We start from the raw sequence: 25,609 nt of genomic DNA on the forward strand, positions 1-25,609 counted from the left end.
GCCTTTTATGTGACCTACTCTATTGAAGATATGGAACCTGAAGAGGTCACCTCCTCTTCCCACGCAGGAACCCAAATACATTCGTAAATATAGTCATCCTTTATAAACTGACTGAACAGAGCTATCATGTACATTCATCTACAATCATCTTAAGAAATTTCCTATCAATCAAATATCTTCATGTTTTACAAATAATAAAAGCCTCCTTCAAGCAACTTGAGGAGATCCAGAACAAAATTGAAACATAGTTGATAATGATCATAACATAAAGGTCTGCTTTATTAGATTTTTGTCAAAACGGTGTACTAGTTTTTTTACTTTACTGTTCCCAATAGATATGGATGTGGTGATGTTATTTTAGTAATATGGGAGGCTTTGTTTCCCTCCAAGGCTCATTGTATTTCTGCCACTGGGAATACTTAAATAGATTTCCAATGAAGACATGGATTAACTCTAGTTGAGCTGGTCATAAGCCAAATAGTAAAGTTACCAAAAAAATCTTGAAATGGTATAGCTGAGAATATAGTGATAAAAGCAAGGATAGAGCATGAATAAGGGAAAGTCATATGCTATTGTTCTAACAATTTTATATTTGCTTTCTTTCATATAACTATAAGAATAGAAAGATTATTTTAAGTCTAATGTCTATTATTTTTGTAAAATAATAAGGCATAGTGGAGAAATTGGTAATAATAAAATATCAGTGATTTTTTAATTTTGAGTATTTTATTCCAGTTTACAAATAATTAAGTCAGAAAAAATTAAATGAATAGAAATCAAATGAACAATTTATATTAAAGAACATTACAAAAATTCAACATGAACAAGTTGTGACCCCAGCAATTGTCAGATGAGTTGATTCACCAGAAAGGTAAAAACTACATAAAATACATGTAAATGTCTAAATTTAAATGAATGTGAATATAGTTAGCTAACTTTCAAACAGCTAGACATGTCACAAATTTGATCAAACTATGAATATGGGCTCTAGATGGAGTGTTATGATTGACACATATTTTACTTTGGGTAATAAAATATATTTCTAAATGAAGCTTTGCACTAAATTACTATGCAAAACACAATACCACCAACTAGAATGTTATGCATTATAAAAGATTACATTTAAATTTTGACAGATGTTGCTTTTTAATATAAACACATAAATTCATACAGACCATTATAAATAAATGAGTGCTTTGAGGGCTTTACATATATTATGTTGTTCATTTTTAAAGATGGTATCTTGAAAATTAAATATATAATAAATTTAAATGCTACTTATATGGCAATTAAGGTTTTAGTATGACTAATTAATAGACAATAAGAAACTATATTCCAACGCACTTTCCAAACTAAATGTTTTGCTATTTCAGGCAGAAGGAAGAATGCTCATGAAGTTCAATAAAATTAAAACAATAAATGTAAAGGAAGATTTTATATCAAGAAAGGATATCAACATTTGACATGACACAGAAATGGAGCCACCAAGTCTTAAACTCACAGAAGTTGAATCAACAGAGCAATCATGGTTTTCAAACATGGAATATAAATGGTGTTCATACTATAACATTATAATATAGATGAGTAAAGGAATAAAACTTGATAAAATTGCCTTCATACTATAATTGTATAAAATATCTTAGAATGATATATGAATGATCACTTTTATGAAGTTGTTAACATAAAAACTAAATTTATTTTTCAACTATATTTTAGGAGAATTATTCCTTCTAGAATATGTTTTTTCCCTGATATGATTAAATGAATTCTTCTCTGGTCTCAACAAGATAATGTAACACTTAGGACCAAATATGAAGACAAGGAGTGCTGTGCTGGAAGCCAAGATGGAAAACACTTCCATAGCCACCATGACCTTCCCTTTAGTGCTGTGGTAGACAGGAATAAAGGTGACCCAGACACAGAAAAACACCAGCATACTGAATGACAGAAATCTGGATTCGTTGAATGTATCAGGCAAATTTCTAGACAAGAAGGCCATGGTATAACTCCCAAGGGCCAACATACAGTGATATCCCAGGACAGAGTGGAAGGCAACAGCTGAGCCCTTGTTGCACAAAATGATGATGTGTCCATGTTCAGTATGAGCATCTTGGTCAATGAATGGTGGAGATGTTGCCATCCATATTCCACAAATAAGAAGCTGGATCAGGGTGCAGATAGGAATGATGTAGTTTGAACCCCTTGATATCATTAGCCACCTTACCATTCTTCCTGGAAAACTGACCTTAAAGGCAAGGACCACAGTGATAGCTTTGGCCAACACAGTGGCAAGTGCCATAGTGAATGCAACTGCAAAGGTGGTCTGCTGAAGGATGCAGGCAGCTGTGTTGGGCTGACAATGAAGTTCAAAGAGCATAGGAAACAGAAGGTGAGTGTGATGAGCAAAATGTAACTCAGAGACCTATTATTGGCCTTGACAATAGGAATGTCTCTGTGTTTCACAAAGACCCCTATAACAAAGAGAGTAAGTGCAGATAAGCACAAAGCAATGCTGGCTAGAGCCATCCCCAAGGGGTCTTCATAGGACAGAAAGCTCACAGACTTTTGGTAGCAAATGTTCTTCTCTGTATTTGCATAATGACTCTTTGGACACTTCACACACTGGTCTACATCTAGTCAGAAATATAAGTTATCATGAGATTAGGAGTCCAGTCTATGGTGATTTCTTATATTCTGAGACATTTCTAACTACAGGGACTGTCAAAGAAGTCACCATACTTTTTTTTCAGAGTCAGGGCAATTAATTAATTAATTAATTAATACACTGGTATGCATAATTCTAGATTTATAAACTACACCTTGTTCCTTACATACTTCTTTCCATAATTATATTCACCTATAATAGGATTTGATCCAGTCTTTAATTACTACCATCACACACCTTCCCTTTCCTAAGTTTTTCTCACAGCTCCTCATGCTCTTTATCTCTACCATTTACATTTTAATAGCCGAATAGTCCACTTAGTACTGCCAGTGTATGTACAACTGGGGATGGCTTCAGTGGAAAAATGTGTAGACTTTCAAGCCTTAACTTTTTAAAGAACAGTATTGTATCTTTTCAGGTACCTATCATCTTCCAATAAATTCCTTAACAATCTTCATGATTCTGATTCAAATTATAATACCTTTATGCCTTTGTTCTCTTTTCTTAAAGATATTTCTCTGCCTTTCCTGACAATACTGTAACTCTTTTGAAAGTAACTAGAATACTAAATGCCATTGCAAAAACCTACTCTGGCCTTGATAATACTCATACTTCATGGATCCTTTATAATGTAGACATGGGAAATCTAGCTTAGAGGAAACATTTTTTGCAAAATTTTTCAGATAATGCTTTCTTATATGTGAATACTAAAATTACTTTTCTACCTAAAATCCTTGCATTTTCAAATCTATTTCTCTCTGCTAGAGTTTATGGGATAGATACTACTACATTAATAGTGCTCAAAAATCACCCAATAATATGTTTTCATAACATTTGAAGTAAAAATTAATTTTGACATAGATTGAATATTCTTAGAAATTTTGAGGAACTTTTGAAAAGAAATTATAATACTCTGATTTGGAATTTTTTGAAATTTTGTAAATTTTATGATTAACATAAAATTGATGCTCCAAGATTTATAAATAACATTATGGTGGTATGGTAGTTTGAATATGCTTGACCCAGAGAGTGGTACAATTTTGAAGTGTGGCCTTGTTGAAAAAAGTATGTCACTGTGGGAGTGGGCTTTAAGACCCTTATCCTAGATACCTGGAAGTCTGTCTTTTCTTAGAATATTTTGCCTGAAAATTTACAACTCCCAGCTCCTCTTGTGCCATGCCTGCCTGGATGCTGTCATTCTCATGATTTACTAAACCTATGATTCTGTAAGTCAGCCAAATAAAATGTTGTCCTTATAAAATTTGACTTTGTGAAAGTGATTTTTCACAGTAGTAAAACCCAAAATAAAACATAAGTTAGTACATGAAGTGGGATATTTCTGTGATAGGCCTAATTACATTTTTAGTTGGAAGGAGGTGGATTTTGAGATTTTGGATTTGGAAAGCAGTTGAGTGTTTATAGTGGGGCTTAATAGGTCATCCTTGTAGTAACATAAAAACCTTTGTGGCTTACGGTGATTTGAAACATGAAAGCCTGGTTCTAGAAATTTCTGAGGAGAAGAATTTTTATATGGGGCTGCTATGACATATTTTGGTGAAGTATGTGGCTGCATTTTGCCCTTGCCTAAAGAGACTAACTGAGGCTAAAAGAGATTTATACTAATTTCATTGAAAAAGGAAGGCCCCAAAAACCTGAACAGAGACTTAGATCACTGGTTAAGACTCATAAAGAGCATTTTCATACATGTATAGATTAAGAAATGAAAAATAGAAAATATATGGTTCAAATAAAAATAAAGGGGCACCTGAAAATAAAATAAAGCTGAATTCTAGTTTCAAGGAGAGAGTTAACAGAGTACTGATTTTTGTACAAGATCTCACCCAACCAAACTATTTTTTTTGTATTTGCAGTTAAAAAGGAAACACATTGGAGTTTTAATCTAGAATGAACTACAATTCAGAAATAGAGGGCAAATTTGTGATATAGATTCTGAGGCTGGAAGGCACAGGCTTTTTACCCATATCATGGAGAACAGTGGCCATGAAAAGCTTAGGACAAGGCATGGTGGTATAAACCTTTAATCCCAGAAGACAAGAGATCTGTGAGTTAAAGACCAGCCTGTAGGAGCAAGTTCCAAGTAGAGAAAAGTTTAAATCCAGGTGTATTAGTACATGCATTACATCTCAGCAGTCTGGAGACAGAGGCATGCAGATCTTTGAGTTCAACGTCAATCTACAGAGCAAGTCCCAGGACAGCCAAGCTTATGCAGTTAGAGAGTTGTAAAGCAAAGGCTGGTTATAGAATAATGGGGATCCATAAAAAGAGAAAGAAAAGAGAAAAAAAAGAGACTAGATGTCATATGGACTTATGAAACCTAAAGCCGGTCTCTAGACATACACCTCTCTTTAAAAGACTACATCCCCTAAAAGACCACATCCCATAATCTATCCTAATGAGTCCAGTAACAAAATAAAAAGTTTGGTAAACCTCTAACCCAAGAGAAGCCAGAAAGTTTGCAAGACCTTCACGGTATACAAGACTACAAAATAACACTGTTTTATAAACAGAGAGAAATAGTTCCCATAAATTCATAACACATAAGAAAATTTGTTAGATGCATGCCTTCTTAACTCAGGCCAAATTTAAGCATACATAATGGAGGCAGCCATGAAGACACCTCCCCTCCCCGGAAAGGAGGTATTAGCAATTGATAGCTGCTGGGATGATATTCAGTTTTCTTTTTCAGTGTGCAACACCTGCTTGGTTAACAACCATTAAGTGACATGCACACAGGTAAATATAGGTGAGTATCATGAACTGTATTAGATAGCTTAATTACAAATTTTGTGATATAGGGAAGGGGTATATAACCTGCAAGGAGTGTGAGTGGAAAATGTAAAGAAAACAAATTGTATAAAATTATCAAACAACTAAAATGAGGAATGAGCTGTTAATTATCACTATGAAGGCGCAACAGATCTGAGCCTTATATGGTTCATAAAGATCATTGAAATACACTTTGAAAAACTATTATTGATGCTTTAATTATACATGTAAAATAGCACTGTGTAATAAAAACTATGAGAAGTACAGAGGAAAATACTATATCTCCCAATACCAATATTGGCACTGGATTAAAGATATAACACAAGAATGATTTGTAATGGGTGTGTTGAACTATTTCATGGGGATGGTGATGGATTATAACATTTAAATTCCTTTTAAAAAGAAATAAAAAGATTTATTTCTGACTTCTACCCAGATCTTTTTTGTTTGCTACCATATTGTGGAATCAAGTGGAGAAATAGGAAGTTTTCAATAAAATTTGCATTTACCTGTCTCATTAGAAATCTCATTGTCTGCACAAGGAGTGCATTTGTAGCAGCAGATGGCCTTGCCCTCCAGGGTAACTTTCCTGAGTCCAGGGCTGCAACTCTCACTACACACAGACAGAGGGACCTGAGGAAAAAGAAGAAAATGTCATCTAATGTTTTTATGAAAATTCATAAAAATAGAGTTCATAAAGATTATACACTGAAAGGTAAAGTACTATTATTAAAACCTAAAGATATTTAAAAGATTATTTGTAGTAATGGGAGATGGTGAACTGACAGGAGCAACCAGAAAGTCCCAGATGCCAGAAAAGCAAGAGGTTCCCAGGATCCAACACTGATATTAGCAGAAATACCCCATAAAAAGGAGAGAACCTGTAGAGACTATGACTATAAGTTAACCAAGGTCCCTGTTTGCAGGATGTGGCCACTCATGAATCTCAAAAAAATTAACCCAGAATTGCTCTTATCTAAATAAAATACAGGGACAAAAAGTAGAACAGTGTCTGAAGGAAAGTTCTGTCAGAGACTTCCCCTTTTGGAGATGAATCCTGTATACAGCCACCAAACCAAGACACTATTGCTGATGCCAACAACTGCTTGTTGACAGGAGGCTGATATAGCTGTCTCCTACGAGCCTCTGCCAGAGCCTTACCAATACAGATGCAGGTGCTTGTAGCCAACCAACTGACTGAGCAAAGCTACCCCAATGGAGGAGTTAGGGCAAGGATGGAAGGAGCTGAAGGAGTTTACAACTCCATAGGAAGAACAACAATACCAACCAACAAGACCTACCAGAGCTCTCAAAGACTAAACCACCAACCAAAAATACACATGGTGGGATCCATGGCTCCAGATACATATGTAGCAGAGGATGGTCTTAACTGGCATCAGTGGGAAAAGAGGCCCTTAGTTCTCTGAAGGATTGATGCCCAGCATAGGGGAATTCTTGCTAGGGCCATAAGGCAGAAGTGGAGGGGTGTTGGAGAAGAACCCTCATAGAAGCCTTGGGTCGGGGCATGGAATAGGGGGTTTGCAGACTGGAAACTGGGAAGGGGGATAACATTGGAATTTTTAATATTTTATTGGATATTTTATTTATTTACAATACAAATGTAATCCCCTTTCCTTATTTCCCCTCCCTAGAACCCCATATCCCACCCCCCTCTTCCTTCGTGCTTTTGTACCATTTTAATTATATGCATGTATTAAAGTCAATTCTAGGTTGAGGGTCTAGCAATACAGTAGATGCAAATAGTCAAGGAACAAGCAAAACAATAAACACAAATAGTCAAAGAACAAGCAAGGCATTAAACCCAATTACGTGAACACTCCTATGATAACTGTTTCTAAGGGTTTATCAGGATGACCAATGTATCTGAGCCTACTTCCCTGTCCTAGCGCAAGGTTATTTTCATGTCTGAAGTTTACTTCCTTGTTCTAGTCTAAAATTTAGAATCCTATCTGAAATTACTTCTTTGTTCTAGCCTAATGTCATATTCCTGCCAGAAGCCTAGCTCCTTGTCCTTGGCCAATGTCATATTCCTGCCAAGCAGCCCATTTCCTTCTCATTTCCTTGTAGGTGGCCCATGTTAGATTCTCACCAAGCAGCCCCAAAGACTCTCTGCCTCTCTCTCTTTTTTAATTCACTAACAAGACTGAGCATGTTTTATGTCATTCTGACAAGAATGCCTCCATTACCCATCATGGAATATGCATTATCAAAAACAATGTGGTTCTGTCTTATATTGGTAAGTCTCTGTTCAGAATCTTACCCATACTTGTTTTGCCGGCCTGTTAATTTATTTTTTTTTATTTTTTTTTTATTAGACAGGGTTTCTCTGTGTATCCCTGGCTGTCCTGGAACTCACTCTGTAGACCAGGCTGGCCTCGAACTCAGAAATCTGCCTGCCTCTGCCTCCCAAGTGCTGGGATTAAAGGCGTGCACCACCACCGCCCGGTGGCCTGTTAATTTAATAACTCCATCTGGGGTTCCATTTTCAGGTTCTAGCCATGTACTTTGGCTGCCAACATGTTGATGTTGTTAAAGAAAAGCTTTAACATGATAGGTAGGAGTAAATATATTCCCACGGCAAAAAGGGCTAGCATGATCATATATGCCATTTTTTTAAAGCTTGAACAAATTAGAAATACTGACCTCAGGCCATGGATAACTTCATCTTCAGTATCTACTGCATCAATGCTCAGTAGATCAGCATTCTTGAAATTCCTAAGCTTCCCATTTATCCTTAAAACTTCTAGAGAGGTGTTAGAATGCTAAATACACTGCAGGTGGCATTAAACATGTTCCTAATTATAATGACTACCACTGTAAATTTTAGAACTAAGATGAAACCAATTGTATTTGGCATGACACTCAAGATGGCTTCTTACCCTTAAATTCTGAACCTCCCTCCAGTAATTTGAATAGGATAAAGAACATTAATCCATTCTTGAAAGCAAATGCCTTTCTAAATCCTCTTGTATATTCAAATTGATTAACAAAAGTAGCTGTCTTAACTTCTTGTGTCAATGCTATTGCAGAAGCAGTGGTGTTAGCAATTAATGTAATTAAAGTTGTTATACCAGCAATAATGAAGCCCACTACCCTCTTGTTTCTGCTTAAATCCTGACTCATTTCTTCCAGTACTTGCAAGCTATTTTTAGAAAACCAAGGTTCCGTGATACTCAAGACACTAAAACAAAAGTTCATTGATAGACCTCCATAACTGACAAGCTGGATATCAAACCACAAACACAATTAGAAGGTGTACAATCAATACATTACTTTTTTAAGAGTTTTTAATGATATTTCTGGAATGAGCTAAGATTTGGTGGTGATCTATTAGTCAAGGGAACATTGCAAAAAAACACTTTCCCTCTTGTGCTTAAACGTCTTGTTCTAATACCTAGTGGGTAATGAAGTGGTCATCTTGGCTCAGACACTGCCCAGTTACCCAGCTGTGGCATTTATGAGGTCCTCATGATGGCAAGCTCTCCTGAGGACAATTTACACTGAGTGCATTATTTCTCACTCACGTGACATCCCTGAGGTAAATCTAACTAATGGCTTCCTAACAGATTCGGAAACTGAGGCAAAAAAGGCCAAGAAAACTCCCTCAAGTGGCATTTCTAGTGAGAATAAAAACAGAATTGTACCTTAGACTCTGAGCCTTTAAAGGCAGGCCCTTTACCTACTATAATATACTCTTCTTTTTAAAATTTATTTTATATTTTATTTACATTTCCAATGCCATCCCCTTTCCCCACTTCCCCTCCCTAGAAAACCCCTGTCCCATGCCCCCCTTTCCTTTTTGCTTTTATACATTTTTTTAAATGTTAATCAAAGGATTTATAAGTTTGGTAATGCTCAATCAGAAGTGTAACCCAATACCCAACCTAGATATAAAAACTATCTTTGACTGGTGGAGACATGTTAACATCTGCTTCTATGCCCCCACTCTCTTTCTCTCTCTTATCACCTAGCTTCTCCTCTCCTTCATCTTCTCTCCTTACTCCATCTCTTCCTCTCAGTACTCCTTCTCACTTAGCTCCTCCTACGTATCACTCTTCCTGTTAAAATAAAACTTTTATCTCAAAATACAATTAGAGCATACTTATTCCTAATTGTACCAGTGAGGTATTACTTTAATTGCTAGCATTTGAAATTTAAAAAAAAATAACCAATAAAAATTTTTTAAAAAAAAATTCAAAAGGAGATATAAAAGATTAAATCCTTGAGAAAGTAAATGTGTTTAAATTTTGGTTTGAGAATTATGAAAGTGTTTAAAAAACACTTTGGAAACTTAATGAGTTAAGGACAAGTGTGCGAAGCATTAGCGATTAGGAACATGATATGGAAGGTCATGGGGTCCATCTAGTATAAAACTATCTTTGTACTTTCTGATACCTGTGTTGGGCATCTTAACTTCTGCTATTATCATGACTCTTGACTGTCAATTTGAAAATACTTGTAATTATTGTAGTAGAAAATAAACATTTATTTGTAAGAAGAAATATATAGATAAATTTAGGTAAAGTGAAAAGGGTCAGTTAAAGTTTAGATGTCACTATTTATTGTACAAATGTCACAATTGTAGAGGAGACAGAAGATAGCTGTAGTATTCATTGCTTCCTGCATTCACAGGACATTATATCATCAGCACCCTCTTACATTTGACAATCATTAGTTTTTAAATATAATGCCCCTTACCCTCAAATTGTTCTGTAAGTTATTTCAAGTTATTAGTCACCATTGGATGAGATAGGACATATTGAGAATCAAAGAACAATTGAAAGATGATAATGGAGTTATTATATGATATGTTGAAAAAATATATTCCATACAGGCTAAGGCATTTGAGTGTCTATTTCCTTTTGGTGACATTTTGTGGGAAGATATTGAAACATTAGTGGATTCAGACTTCCTGATAAAATTGTGGCACAGTGGTTAGTTATTAAAAAACTAAAATATTTCCTCAATTCCAGGTTTCTCATTTTATTTACTGTTAATATGTATAGATATAAACATTTTCTTTTTGTTTCCTATGACTGTCTACAGTATGACCACTTGTTGTCGTGCTTCTATTTTTAGTAGACTCTGATGCTTGTAGAAGCATAAAACAGAATATAGTCTTTCTTCATAGACCATCACTCCTACCTCTTACTCAGCCAATTCTGTTTTCTTTGCCCCATCTCTTAAAAATAGAAACAAAGAACAAAAAAGAGCAATAACCCCTCTGCCCCCTAAACTCAAAACAGGCAGGCAAAAGACTACTAACACACAAAAAAAGTCAAAACAAAAACAAAATTTTTAAAGTCAATAAAAATAGAAATGAGTTCAAAATTTAAAAGGATATAGATAGTCTTTATTATAAAAGACATTTTTGTCATGGTTTTTTTTTTACCATACAATAAAAATATATTTGCTATTGTTTCATGATTTTATCCCAAGGGAGATTTTTCTGCAATTAACACATGAGTTGTTTGGAGCTAAATATTTCCTATTACCACACGTCCCATACCTAATTTGTGACAAATGGAGGAAACCTAATCCTCATATGAGTTAACAATGAGGAACTTATTGAACATTATATACTTCCATTGATCTGAATCAAGAAAAAAGAAAAGCCAGTATACTAGTATTACTTCCTAGTATTCTAGACTGATACTTGAAGTCTAATGGAACTTGAATCAAGCATCATTATATCAGAAAACATAACTGTGTTAGTAATATAAGCAGAAAGCATTTAGATAATACATAACCCACCTCTGAAAATACTTCTGGCCATTGTATCATCTGTTCAGATAAAAACAACTGTTGACCCTGGGGAGCATTTGCAGAAAAAGATCCTATTTTCACTTTTAACCCAAGACCCTTTGGTAAATTCCAAAGGTTAATAATGTCATATTCTGCATCTATATTCTGTCTCCAATCTGAAATCCTTTTGTATCTCACTTCACTGTCCTTCAGGAAAGTGTTAAGCTGAAAGAGAAACATAATGTTATATTACATTATGCCCAAGGGGCAGAGTAAAAAGTGAGTTTTGGAATGTGTCTTTTTTGTTCATAATTTCTGCTGTGAACATCAGCATTAATGAAGATCCCATTTAATGATGACTAAGAGAAAACCTGTGTGTGTGCAGAATGCCATTCTGCTTCTGAATTATTATTGATCTTCAAGTGAAAACTGTGAACCAAGCTCAAGTAAGCAATGAATGACTACTGATCTATGAAAAAAATCATTTTATTGAGATCCAAAAAGTCCCATTTGCTTTTTTAATATATTCAGAGATTCAGAGTCTAAAATGAGGGTGCTGATATCTAGAAATTAATTAAAATGCATCATTGCTATATAAATAAACGATCATTGTTTCACTTAAATGTCCCTGTTTTAATTTCTTTTGTAACAAATATGTAAAGCAATGAGTTTTTAAATTGCAACTGTTTCTGTGAGAAGACTATACAGATAGATATTGATGACATGAACTAAAATTTGACTAAGCATATTTGCTCCTTGTATCTTGCACACTATCTCACAAAATCATACACTTCAAACTACCTTGACATTTAGGTAAGTTTAGAAACACAAAAAAAAAATCTGTGATTGTGGGCAAGATAAATTAAATTTTACAAGACTGTTGTTGCAAATCTCATATGCTAGAGTGGAGACAGTAAAATACTGTAGAAATGTTACTACCTGCCATGGAAAGAACACCATCCCTTCTCTGTTTTCATATGGCTGCCTTTGAAGTTGCTGAAGTGTCATCTCATGGAGGCTGTGAGCCACAGCATACACACCATTGTAAATATTAGTGCTCTCTTCAGTCATGGCCACATCAAATATGTGACTAGGTAGTACATCCAAAGAAGCATTGATTTGACAGTTGTCCAAAATGTGACAATTAATATCAGAAAATGAGCACTTGAAAAACAAATACCACAACTTAGGAAGATAAATGTCTTCTGGGTATTTTTTAGGATTAACTGTTTGAATAAATTTGGTAAACTCAAAATTTTCTCTATAATTGTGCTTAAAAATCAGGCTTCCGTGGAATGTGTCTAACATGAAATAATCAGCATAGTCAAAAACATGATGTTCAATGTTCATGACCCAGACATTCCATGTTAATAACCTTTGAGCAATATTTCTCATTACACCTTCTAGAGAATCAGTGTCCCCATAAATAATTGTTACATTTGTCTCATCCATATTTTCCCAGAATTTGGCAAAATATGAAGTCCATGTGGCTGGGATCATTTTTACAAAAGCTATGCAGATTTTTTTCTTTCCATCTCCTCTCTAAAATCTGATAGAATTTTATTTCCTTTGTGGTCATCAGGGAGGATGAAACCAACCCAAGACCAACTAAAATGAGCCAACAAAGAAACAATGGCAAGTGGAAGAGATGTGTCTTTGGGAGCCATCTGGTAAAGAGAAGAATACTGACCACGGTCACTCAAGAGAGGATCATAAGGTCCGAAAGTAATCTGAGACAAATTGAATAGAAGAGGAAGAATATTAACATCAAACAAAATTTCATTCCTGAAGCAATAGATAACAGGACAGTATTTTAAAGGAACATTCCATTTACTACATTTTAGAGAAATTTCTATTAAGCCTGTAAATTTCAAGGACTTACCTGGTTTTATTTACTACATGAACCTTTCTCTTACAAGAGAAATTTGTACTGAACTTCATGTCTGTGTATCACTTTAATGTCTGGATAATTGATCAATCACTCTTTCAGTTTAAAGACACCTATAATATGAACAAAGAATACTGACTCTCAGTTCCCTCAATCCAAATTCTCTTACCTGTGGAAATTTAAAGAGTTGAAGTAATGTCCCAATTTGAGAAGATGTTATCCATGATGTTCCTGTGAGTGCAACAGTGAAATTTTTCTTTTTACAATTGTAATTAGGTAAAACCTTTCTTTTCAGATGAGCTGTGAGCCAAATAACAGCATTCATAAGTGTTTCCTTCTCAGTGAATCTGACGTTGTAGAAATCAAATCCAAGAGATATATTGGGTAAAAGATGGGGGTTTCCATTGATCTCCTCAATGGCAAATAGCAGAGCCAAAATGTACTGGTAGTTCTTAAAGTTATACCTATGTAAGTAGCATAGGAACACATATGAAGATGATTATATATATCACACATATCTAGATATTTATTACAGTAACTTTTACAGTTCAACTTTGATTCTCTGAGGCATGTAATTTAATTTCTTCACTATGAATAGACTAACTAGGTATGGTAACTATGTTAAATTTAGACAAGACCTTTTACCATTACTACTCATAATTTATAGAACTTCAAATCATACATCATTTATATTTCATAGATTGATTCTTTATACATCCTGTTTACAAAACATGAATCATTTTCCTCCAAAAAGCACATCTGTTGGATTCAAGATCTTTGGCTTTCTGGGGTCTTCACATATGAAAATCCAATGTTTTTTATCAACCCAACCACTTTTTAAAAATTAAATTACCTTAATTTAATAATATTCTGAAGGTAATTTTATTGTATGTGGCCCCTGTAGCTATTTCTTTGATATAATTTTTTGAGTGTGGCAGCATAGAATTACTAGTGTCAGAGAAAAACCATAAAAGAGTCTGCTTCTGTATCTGAATTAATGAAATTAAATGAATACAGCATCATGCCCTTTATATTTCTATTATTATGTTTATTTATGGTGTTTTTATGTGTGACTGTGTGCATGCCTGTCTCTTAGTATGTACAGTTGATTGGAGTTCAGAAAGTGTGAATTCAAGTCAAGACAACCCCAGGTTGATTCCTATTCAACTTATTTATAGTATATTTTATTTATTTATTATGTATTTATGCAGTTATGTATTTTATTCACTTAGTTCTCTGTTCCTTGTTTGGTTTACTCAATAACAAAGAGTCTATGACTTGACTGTAAGTTGTTGTGTATATCAGGCTGGTCTTGAACTCAGAAATACCTACCTGTCACTTTTCCTAGACTACGTGGAATATAGTCATACACCAGCATATGTTCCTGCTGACTTTCTTTATTTTATTACATATGCTTAGATTTCTACATAGAAAACTTGTAGAAATTCTTTTGTTTCTCTCTTCTACCGTCCATATGATCACTGGAGTACAGGCATGTACTCATATTCTTTTGGGAGGTATGAACTCAGTTCCTCACACTTGGAGTGTTCTACTCTCTGAAACATCTCTTCATCCATTTAATAATTGAAGTGGTATAAAATTTAAAAAGGAGATAAATGGAATAGGGGATTTCTAGGGAAGGAAAATGGGGAGAGAGGATGACATCTGAAATGTAAATAAATAAAATATCCAATAAAAAAGAATAACTTTTTTGGATATAATATATAATATATAATATATAATATATAACATATAACATATAACATATAACATATAACATATAACATATAACATATAATATATAATATATATATATATTCTATTCTCCCCAAATTCACACCGCCAAAAATTATCACTTAATTTCTCTGTCAGAGTGAGTTGATCACAGAAAAAAAGAACTTTACTGAGGTTTTATTGTATATAATTTTCTTCTCCCCCAATGCTTAAAAATTTAGCTCAAAAGCAGTAGAAAGTAACTAAGAACCTGAGGTTAACAATACCCTCAGGGAAACAATGAATTCTGAAGACAAGAAGGAAGTTATATTTATAATCTCGTGTTAAATATAATAGCATGCAATGACCTGTGAGTGTTCAAGTGAATTAAAATACCAGCAAGAAAAAAATGGAGGTCATCACTAAGTCCAGCCCGTATATAAGAGGGAATACTTCTTGCTGTGAGAAGACATAATGAGCATGGCTACTCTCATAAAGAAAACTATTTAACTGGGGCTAGTTTACAATTTTAGAATTTTAGTCTAATATCATCATGGTGGGAACCATAATGATATATAGACAGAATATATATATATACAGAAATGATCTTCAAAATGTATCTGAGTGTTTTCCATATTAATCCTCAGGCAGCAAAAGTAGAAACTGGGAAACACTGGCTAGACCTCTTCTTCTTAAATGTGTAACCCAACCACCAGAGTGACACACTTCCTCTAACAAGTCCATTCCTGCTACAAGCTCACACATCCTAATAGTGCCACTCAGTATGGTCAAACCAACTAAACAGAATAGTCTAGTGAGCCATTCCTGCACAAACCACAGCATTCCATTCCTTGACCCTGATAGGATGGTAGCCATAAAATGGTGCAAAATACATTCAGTCCAAGTTAATTTTCCATACTCTAAAATAGCCTCAAGTTTATCTGAAGTCCAAAGCTCAAAGTCTCTTCTGAAGTTCACACAACCATACCTGAAAAATAAAAATAAAAAAGTAGATCACATACTTTCAACACATAATGGCACAGAATTTACAGTACCATTTCAATTTTGAGGGAAAAAAAAGAACTTACTCAGGAAATATGGGACCAAAGCAAGATCAGAAACAAGTAAGTAAACTCCAAACTCTGCAATTCCATGTCTGATGTCCAACAGTTCTTCACATCTCCAATTCCCTTAATCTCTGTTTACTTCAAAACACTTCTTTCTCTTGGGTGTTTTTCATTCCCTATTAGCAGTGCTCCTGGGCAGTTACACCACAGCTCTGGCATTTTCAACATCGTGAGGCAATTCAGAATTCTCCTTTGGAGTTTAACATAATGGCTCCCCTAGGTCCCCTTGCACAGACATCCCTGATATAATCTTGGCCTTAATAGATGTCCTTAGACACAGAGAAAAAAAAAAGTCATAACCCCTTTCTTTAATCCTTGACTGTTAATGCCAGAACCACATGGCAGAACCTGCCAAGTTATGTTGCATGCTAGGGATGGAACATGGCTCCCTCATAAAATTAAATTTTCAGCAGTTTTCTGTTCTTATTGCTTTCATTTACTTTCTAAATTAGTGTATCTGGAAACTCAAACTGTAGACAAGGCTGGTGGCCTTAAAACTCTTTTCACAAATTAGAAGCATCACTGGGTAGAATTGTGCCCAGAGACTTTCATTCCCTTTATTCCATTTATCATCAGGTTTTCTTAATATTAATACTTTCCTTATTAATAATTTGTATGTGTTTAAACACACAAATTAGGTTAATGGAAGTTTTTAGCACTGCTTTCTCCTCAATCTCTACATTGTGTATTTTTGTTTCTCAGCTTTGTACTTTTCTTTATATGTCTTCATGTGCTTAAATAATAATAACCACATGCCAGTGTCAATAAGCAGTTGTGCTGACATTTTCTTTGCCAATAGAATAAATCTATAACTCTACGCTTTAGATTCAGGGTCACTTTTTGAACTACGTCAAAATGCTGCACCATTCTTTTCCAAGACATCTTAATAGCAATCTCTAGGAAACTCTAATACTCATCTCCTCTATGTCCATTTGAGGTCAAATTACACTCAGCAACACTTTTTTCCACACTCTTCTTAGGTTGGTCCTTTAAGGAGCATTTAAAAGATTTCACTCCTCCTCCCCCCCCTAAAAAGTCCCAAAATCAATATTGCTACAAACACAAAAACATTGCCTTTTAAAGCAATAACCCTTTCTCTGGTATAAACGTCTGTCTTCTTTGTGTTTGGTGGATATGAAGACACACAATGACCATAACAAGTCTTATGAAGAAAAACTTACAATTTCAGAAATCTTCTCCATTTCATTATGGTGAGAAACATTGCAAAGTTGAGGAAGAAATGGTCTTAGATAAGGAGCTGAGAGTTTTACCTTTTTATACACAAGCAGCAGAGGAGAAGATCCTGAGCAAATTGAGCTTCATAGATTTGTAAACTACCTTGCATAGGGACAATACCTCTAGGAAGCCCACAAGGTCATTTTCATGTATGAAGTCTACTTCCTTGTTCTAGCCTAATATTTGGATTCCTGCCTGAAATTACTTTTTTGTTCTAGCCTAATGTCAGATTTCTGCCTAAAGCCCAATTCCTTGTTCATGGCCCAAGTCAGATTTTTGCCAAGTAGCCCCAAAGGCTCTCTGACTCTCCTTCTTCTTCTTCTTTTTTTTTTTTTTTTCATTAACAAGATTTGTTCTGTCTTAGGTCATTCTGACAGGAATGCTTTCCTTACCCATCATGGGATATGCATTATCAAAAGCAATGTACTTCTGTCTTAAATTGGTAAGGCTCTGTGCACAATCTTACCCATCCTTGGTTTGCCAGTGTGTTAATTACATAACTCTGTCTGGGGGTCCATTTGCAGGTTCAAGCCATGTACTTTGACTGCCAACATGTTGATGTTGTTAAAGAAAAGCTTTAACATGATGGGCAGGAATAAAAAAATTCCCAGGATAAAAAGGGCAGATCAAGATATATATATGCCATTTTTGAAGCTTGACCAAAATAGAAAAACTGACATCAGGCATGGGTAACTTTGTATGCAGTATTTACCACATCAATGCTTAGCAGAGAAGCATTCTTTAAATTTATAAGTTTCCTATGTATTGTTAAAACTTCCACAGAGGTGTTAGAATTATGCCAAATACACAGCAAGTGTCATTAAACTTCTTCCTAATTATAATGACTACACTGTAAATTTTAGAACCAACATGAATCCAATAGTATTTGACATGACACTCAAAATGGCTCCTTACCCTTAAATTCTGAACTTCCTTCCAGTAATTTGAATAGCAAAAGAGTATCAATCCGTTCTTCCAAATGCCTACCTAAATCCTCTTGTATATTCAACACATTAGTAACATTTTTTGCTAAATGGTTAACAAAAGTTACTGTCTTAACTTCTTGTGTCCAATGAATTGCAGAAGCAGTGGTGGTAGTAATTAATGTAATTAAAGTTGTTATACCAGTAATAATCAAGCCCACTACCCTCTTGCTTCTGCTTAAATCCTGACTCATTTCTTCCAGTACTTGCAAGCTATTCTTAGAATACTAAGGTTCTGTGATACTCAGGGCACTAAAACAAGAGTGGGTTGATAGATCTCCATAACTGACATGCCAGATTTCAAAACACAAACAATCAATGCAACTTACATTAAATATTACAGAAGATACAAAGGTATTTTTAACTTGACAATTAAAAAAGCCTTAACACATGTACAAACACCTGTTTGAAATCCAGAAAATAACAAAGGTTCCCATAAGACAACCTTATTCTTTTTTTATTTTTTATATTCCTGGGAAACAGCCTAACAATTTGCCCTGCAGTGGATCTTGGAGTACACCAGCAGTAGATTTGTCAGACTGATTGGTTTCTTTTTTTATATTTTTCAGGGAGTCTTATGGAATAACTTATATTTAAATGCTGCAGGGTAGGACACCTATGTTTATGATATTTTGTTAGTTACTTTTCTGAGTCAGTTTCCTCCTCGGGAGTTGATTTTTTCTTTTTTGATTTATCACTACCCTCTTCTGACCTTACTTTTCTGAGACTTTTTTGTTGAAGAGTAAACATTGTTCTTAGATCCTGATCGAGACAGTAGTAACGAACTATAGAAATGATCCCTGAAAGTATAGTCTTTGATCGAGACAGTAGTAATGGAGTCCCCTCACAAGAAGGTGAATATAATGTATCCTGAGCACATATGGCTTATTTGTCATCTGTCAATACCTTCCTAAGCACAGTTCAAACAGCAAATGCTGTAAGGAGCACACCTAATTATTCATTCTCTGTAAATCAGTTTTTAATATCTAACCCTGTGTTTTGCCATGCATCCATATCTAAAGTTCTACACTTGTCTTATTGGTTGTGGAATATGAATGTTTAGTTGGATGCATACTTCCACTTCTATAAGAGTAATGGTAAAATAATCCATACAGTGCTGACCAAAGAGCTATCAGTCCTCACCACAGTGAAAACTTGCCAAAAAACTTATGCAACATTTGCAGTATATGCTATGAGCTGCTTTTGTTTGTATTTTTAAATTTAATTGAATATACCTCTGCAGATTATGTCTTCCTTAGAATATACACAGAGAAAAAGAGAGGTGAAAAAAAGGCATTACTGCCAATAAAAACTGCAAATGGGATGAATAAAATCTAGTGATTACAACACGGTAAACACCAAGGAAAACTATAGTTAATTAAAATAAAAATAAGGCCATGAAGGAATTTTGTTTGCATGCAAAATTCAGTTAATGATTTTGTACTAAAAAACTGTATTGCTGAAATTCAAAGAAAGGGTGAGATCAATTATAAAGCCAATTCAGAATCACAATACAGTTAGGAATGGAGCCATATTCACTGCTAAAATACATAAAGAAATGCAAGTTAGAAAGAATCCAGAATGATATTATCTATGTGAGAAATATTCTGGCAATTTGACTTGTCTTTTTAATATGTAAAATTGCTCAAATGGTGTATAATTTCAATAAAAATAATAGTCTACTAAAAACAAAACTGCTTAGAATTGAATTCTTATTCAATTATTTTGATACATCGATTTTATCATAACATGAAGAGTAAGAATGAATATATACTTGATTAAATTAATTTTGATATTTATGTTCAGACCCATATTTTATTTGATGTGAAGGAAAATAATTCACTTTCATAAAACCTGGAGAAAATTCTCAGTTTGACATGGAAAGATTCAATATGAGTCAACCAAAGCAGGATCCTAGTGCTGCACCTGGAGACCTGATCTTGATCTTAGCACACACATTGTAATGAGAACATTTGTTCTAACGGTTTTACTTTCACTTACAAATGTGGGTTACATTGAAAGTATGTACACACATGCAAATAATGAATGTAATAATAAGGCTTAAAATACTGTAACATGAATGTGACTATAAAACAAGCCACTTTTTTCTTAAAATTATTCCAGACTCGTAAGAAACACTATATACAATAAATACTCCTGATATTTAATAATAAAAGTTACTGAATTTTGTCATTAATTTAGCTCATTTTTTTATGATTTTAAGGAAGTTCTGTTTTTTACAGGAATCAATCCTTTTTTTTATAATGACTAATCTAGACATTAACTGCTCACATATCTGAAAGTACACCAAGATGAAACTCTCATAGTCTCACATGTGTCTTGGTAGACACATATATAAAAATATCAATAAATACTGCAAACCAATGGAGTAAACATGTAAACAAAGGAAAGCTGTCTGAGAATAAAAATTAAATTATCAAAAAAATACTTTTAATAAAACATAAGATGAATGAAATATCTAAGTAGCACAGAATTATTCACAAATTCTAATTGTGAAATGATTAACTCTGGAATCAGCTGCATATCATGCACATGGCCTTTTTACTCAAGCATCACAACATACCCATAACGTATTCTACTTGATGACATCATCAAATATCACAGAAGCAACCAGGACTTCCAAAATGCTAAGAACAACATGGTCAGTCTTAGAATAACATCATTCTTTTTTGAAATCATAATACTGAAAACTATTCAGACATTGTGGCATAACAAGAATGACAAATAAATGGTTACAGTTAACAATCAAATGAAAAAACTAAAGTGAATACAGTCATAGTTTCTATTTCCTTTCCCCATGAGTGAGGAAAATAATCTAAAGGAAAAATAAAAGTGATGAAAAGATTTTAGAAACTCTAAGAGTGAATTTATCACAATAAAAAATAAAGAGTAAGTAAATTTTAATGACTACATTCTCTAAGTCATAAGAATTCTGAACTCATAAAATAAATAATTACTTACTGTATGAAATTGTCCAAATATCGATATGGTAAAGTTGGATGTGGCTTTTTCTTCTTTGTGTAGAAAGTATGAAGAGGGAAAAATGCACCAATCATTACATCTCCTTCATGGTGAAAATGTTCAGTAATTAGGTAGTAACATTTACTGATATTAACTGTGTCAGTGGAAGAGAAAACTTTGGGAATCTGCAAGAGCCATGGGATAAAAATCCAGGAGAACATTCTATTAATGCATGGGTCAACTTGATGTGGATCACACAATGTCCAGTACATATATGCTCAGTTCATGTTTTTGTGACCATATGTGTTTTGAATTTGTTCATGACTCAGTCTGTCACACTAATCATTCCAAGGGATTGAGACTGCCATTGGGTATTTTGAAACTATCCTTTCCCTTGGATTCTGTGGCTGAGTCTCTCTATTCAAGTGAAAGCAAGTTCGGAAATCTGTTTGTTTGTATTCTTCAGTAGCCAAAGGCACTATGACTTCAGTAAAGACTACAAACAGCAAGAGCTCAGGGTTGATCTTCTCTTGGGATGAATTGGCTAACCAAATGAAGCAAGAAACTTCTATTATGAAAAACAATTTAAGCTGATCCCCACAGGTTACATCAGAAGAGACCAACTAAATGTAAAAGAAAAAAAGCTAAAAAAAAAAAAAAAAAAAAAAAAAAAAAAAAAAAAAAAAAAAGCATTGCAGGTATAACCACTCAAAATTAATATATTGCAGAGCTTTAGGTGGCAACTAACAAGTGTGAATTATGGGAAACAACTTCAAGCCAGTTTATACAATATGCATTGGTGTAGCTTATCCCAAATTTCCTGCTTTTAGTCTAAGAAAGGCACTTTATCTCTAATATCTGTAAACTTTATACAATAAGAAAACTTATGAGAAATGTGAGAAATCAGAATTACTGTAACAATGTCCAGCTCATTTGTATCTAACAAGTTTTAACAAATTACTTCTATTTTTTTGTAGTTCAAAGTTCTGTAAATGTTTAATGTCAAATGAGCACAATAAAAAGTGCATTTAAAGTTTATACTTAGAAGATAATCTAAGTAAATTTTAGTTTTTGAGTTTGTGGCTATGATAATATTATCAGAACTTTGCTGATTAATGTTAAGCTTTGTGAAAAGTTTCCTTTTAACAGGAAGGGTGATGTGTAGGAGGAGCTAAGGTGGGAGGAGTACTGAGAGGAAGAAAAGGAGTAAGAAGAGGAGAAGAAGAAGGAGAGGAGAAGCTAGGTGATGAAAGAGAGATAGAGGGGGGAGACAGGGAAGCAGATGTTCATGTATCTCCACCAGTCAAAGATAGTTGATATATCTAGGTTGGGTAGTGGGTTACACCTCTGATTGAACAATACCAAACTTATAAAGCCTATGATTAACATTTCTTAAAAAAATGTATAAATGCAAAATGAAAAGGGGGCATGGGATAGGGGTTTTCTAAGGGGGGGGAATGGGGAAACAGGATGGTATCTGAAGTGTAAATGAAAGATCTAATTAAAAAAAAAGAATTCTAATTTACAGCTCTAATAATGAGGGCTGTTTTTCATCATACTAAAAATTATGTTTATAAATATAATTATCTAAGTGTAACTCAAGGTCAATTATCTTTGTACTGTTAAATGGGTCTTCACCTTTTTAAGCTACATTTCCATGGGGCCTGTGACTTAATTGCAATTTTATTGCTTATTTCTGAAATTTACTAACTTTATATGATACCCAATTATGACTCTTAAGACTACTTGAATATTGGATTCATATAAAGAACTGCAACAATACCAATATGTTGTAAGTAATCAAGTTAATGGACTATTATAAATAAATAATGTATCATTTCAATGTATACTACTTATGCTGTATGATTTTAATAGATTTACATTGTTCTGTGTTTCCTTTTCTACTCAATACTTGAACACAATCATGGAAAAATATCATATTACATTGTCTTTCACTAAGAATTTGTTCTAAATTAGTTTTGGCACAGTTTTTATAACATAATGTTGACTGGGATTATTAGAATATCAAAATCTGTTCCACAGCACATGACTCATTAGCAATCTTCAAAACCATGTGTACTTTCATGGTGGGTTACTGAGAAGTCTTGCCAAACAGTTTTACATTAATTAGGAAATCCAAAGAATTCTGGAATCTACTTGTTTATATAATCAATATTTCTATATTTCCTTCAATCATATAACAAAACTTCTGTTCTTTTCATATTTAAATAACTGAAATGAAGCTGAGAAGATAGCTCACTTGGTAGTCTTTGCTTTGCAAAGGGTAGGACTGGAGTTGAATGCTCAAAAATATGTAAAATGCCAATTCCTGTATTGTAAGTTTGTATTAACAATATAGGAGAGGAGGAGACAAGAAGAGTCTAGGGTCTTGTTGACCATCCAGGCTAGCCTCCATGGTCAACTTCAGTCACTGAGAAATGTTGTGTTAGAATAAGTTGCTTGTAGTTTCTGAATAATTATAATCAGGATTGCCTTTCAGCCTTCATATGCTTAAAAACACATTCATAAACACTGGTACATACATAAGTACTTGCAAATGCACAATGAAATAAATAAAATGTGAAAATAAAATTACATAAACATAACTTTATTTTTTTATTTGATTCAATGAATTTTGTTCAAATATGTTCCATGATGTTTGATGCTTGTGTTTGTTCATGACCTTATTATTTTTGCCAAAATATATAGTTATGGTATATAATAATATAATTACTTATATATCATCTTCTCATCAATCATGAAACACTTGGATTTCTCTCTCTTAACCTACCTAGTCTTCTATATTTATGTCTTTTTTTTATCTTTGGCCATATGAGAGTCAAAGAATATCTTCCTCCAAGTGTATTTCAAGAAAGACAGAAAATTCATGATCTATACTATAGATTTTTCATGATTAAGCCTGCTTTTCCCACTCTAATCTCATAAGATTATCTGTTGTTTGAGAATAAGAAATATAAAAATAAATGTCTCATTTCTTTCCCAGGACTTATCAGAAGACCAGACAGAACAACAGATGTTTGAAATTTCTACAAGATTTTAAGAGCAAGAGATATATTCTGTTACTTTTGTTTCTAGATATCCTTGTAAAATAAAGCAAACTGTTATATACAAAAAAAAAAAAAAAGGAATGTCTATTATTAATCTACTTTTCAAACCCATCAAATGCCTGGAAGAGAAAATTTTCACCTGAGTAAGCAGGATGTGCATACCAAGTAGCTTCTGTTTTAAATAAAAAGACAAAAACTTACTGGCTCCTTGGAGAGTAACCCAAAGTGTAACTGTATCAGTAAAGACATTTTTTTTTTTTTGGCTGCTATGCCCAGAAGTTCTGAGAGACCTAACTGTGAAACAGAAATTTGAAGGAATCTCCTACATTGTCTAGGAAATGTGGGATAATTGCCTGTCCAGTATCTTGCTTGCCAACAGTTTGGGCTCTATTCTGTCATCAGTCAAGGTAAAAAGTACTTTATAGCCTAGTAGTCAGTTTTCACACATTCGTAGCAAACTCAAGGTGAATATTGATTTTTACCCATCATCTTCTTTGGAGGAAATTCAGAGTGTTGCTTTACTAGATGTGTCTCTCTATCACAAAAAACTTTTTTTTATAAAAATATCTTAAATGCCACATTTTCAAGATCTCTGAATTGTGTGAGAACTACCTATCTGTCTAAAGTCTATATAAATAAAACATATTGCTTGTTTCTCATTAGTCATCCTAAGCTTAAGCTGCAAAACATGTACAGCAGCAATGTTAGGCTTATTTGCAAATTAAGTGCATAAATTTTGAGCATGGCTACAATTGTGGGGAGCAAAACTCAAGATGGCGCCTGGCTGGGTGCCAGACCCCCCTGGCGTGTTGGTTAACCATTTCAGGAAGCCTGGGTGGCAAGTAGGCTAGGCTTTACTGCGCATGCATTTTGCTTGTTCATCATCACGTAAGATCGGGCCATGTGATATATGTGCTCAGCACCAATCGAGAATGACTTCCTGGCAGGTTCTGATTGGAGAGGACACAGAGATTTAAGGGCTGGAAGCTAGAGCTCGGGGGGCTTTTGTGGTAATTCAAGGTTCCTGAATAAACCCTGTTGGGAAGGAGATCCCATGTCCGTTGTCTTCTGTCTGCTGGTCGGTTCAGGAGGCGACATACAATGATAGTTTTGAATGCACTAAAGGATTTGATCATTTATAATGTGACTGTTTTCCAACATAAATTTCTTATTTATTACTAACAATTTTAAAAAGTAGCTTTTTTAAGTGTAGAAATTTAAAATAAGAATTATAAATTCAGGCTCTTTATTATCAAACTAAATATTTAATCATGGACACAGTCCATAAGGAGACAGGTCACTTAACTGAACATAAAACTAGAACAAACACCTCTCCAAGGTCCATTTTTAAACATTCATTCTACTCATCCCTCAAAACAGCATTATTGAGTTCC

General features: G+C 34.0%; 2 pseudogenes; both read right to left on the reverse strand.

Annotated features, from left to right (window-relative positions):
- Window positions 1-1,705: 1,705 nt before the first annotated feature.
- On the reverse strand, window positions 1,706-21,368 carry LOC143440688 (vomeronasal type-2 receptor 116-like; annotated as a pseudogene).
- LOC143441074 (small nucleolar RNA U3) lies at window positions 18,869-18,981 on the reverse strand (annotated as a pseudogene).
- Window positions 21,369-25,609: the final 4,241 nt, after the last annotated feature.

This window comes from Arvicanthis niloticus, chromosome 30 (genome assembly GCF_011762505.2).
Source record: "Arvicanthis niloticus isolate mArvNil1 chromosome 30, mArvNil1.pat.X, whole genome shotgun sequence".
Classification (NCBI taxonomy): domain Eukaryota; kingdom Metazoa; phylum Chordata; class Mammalia; order Rodentia; family Muridae; genus Arvicanthis; species Arvicanthis niloticus.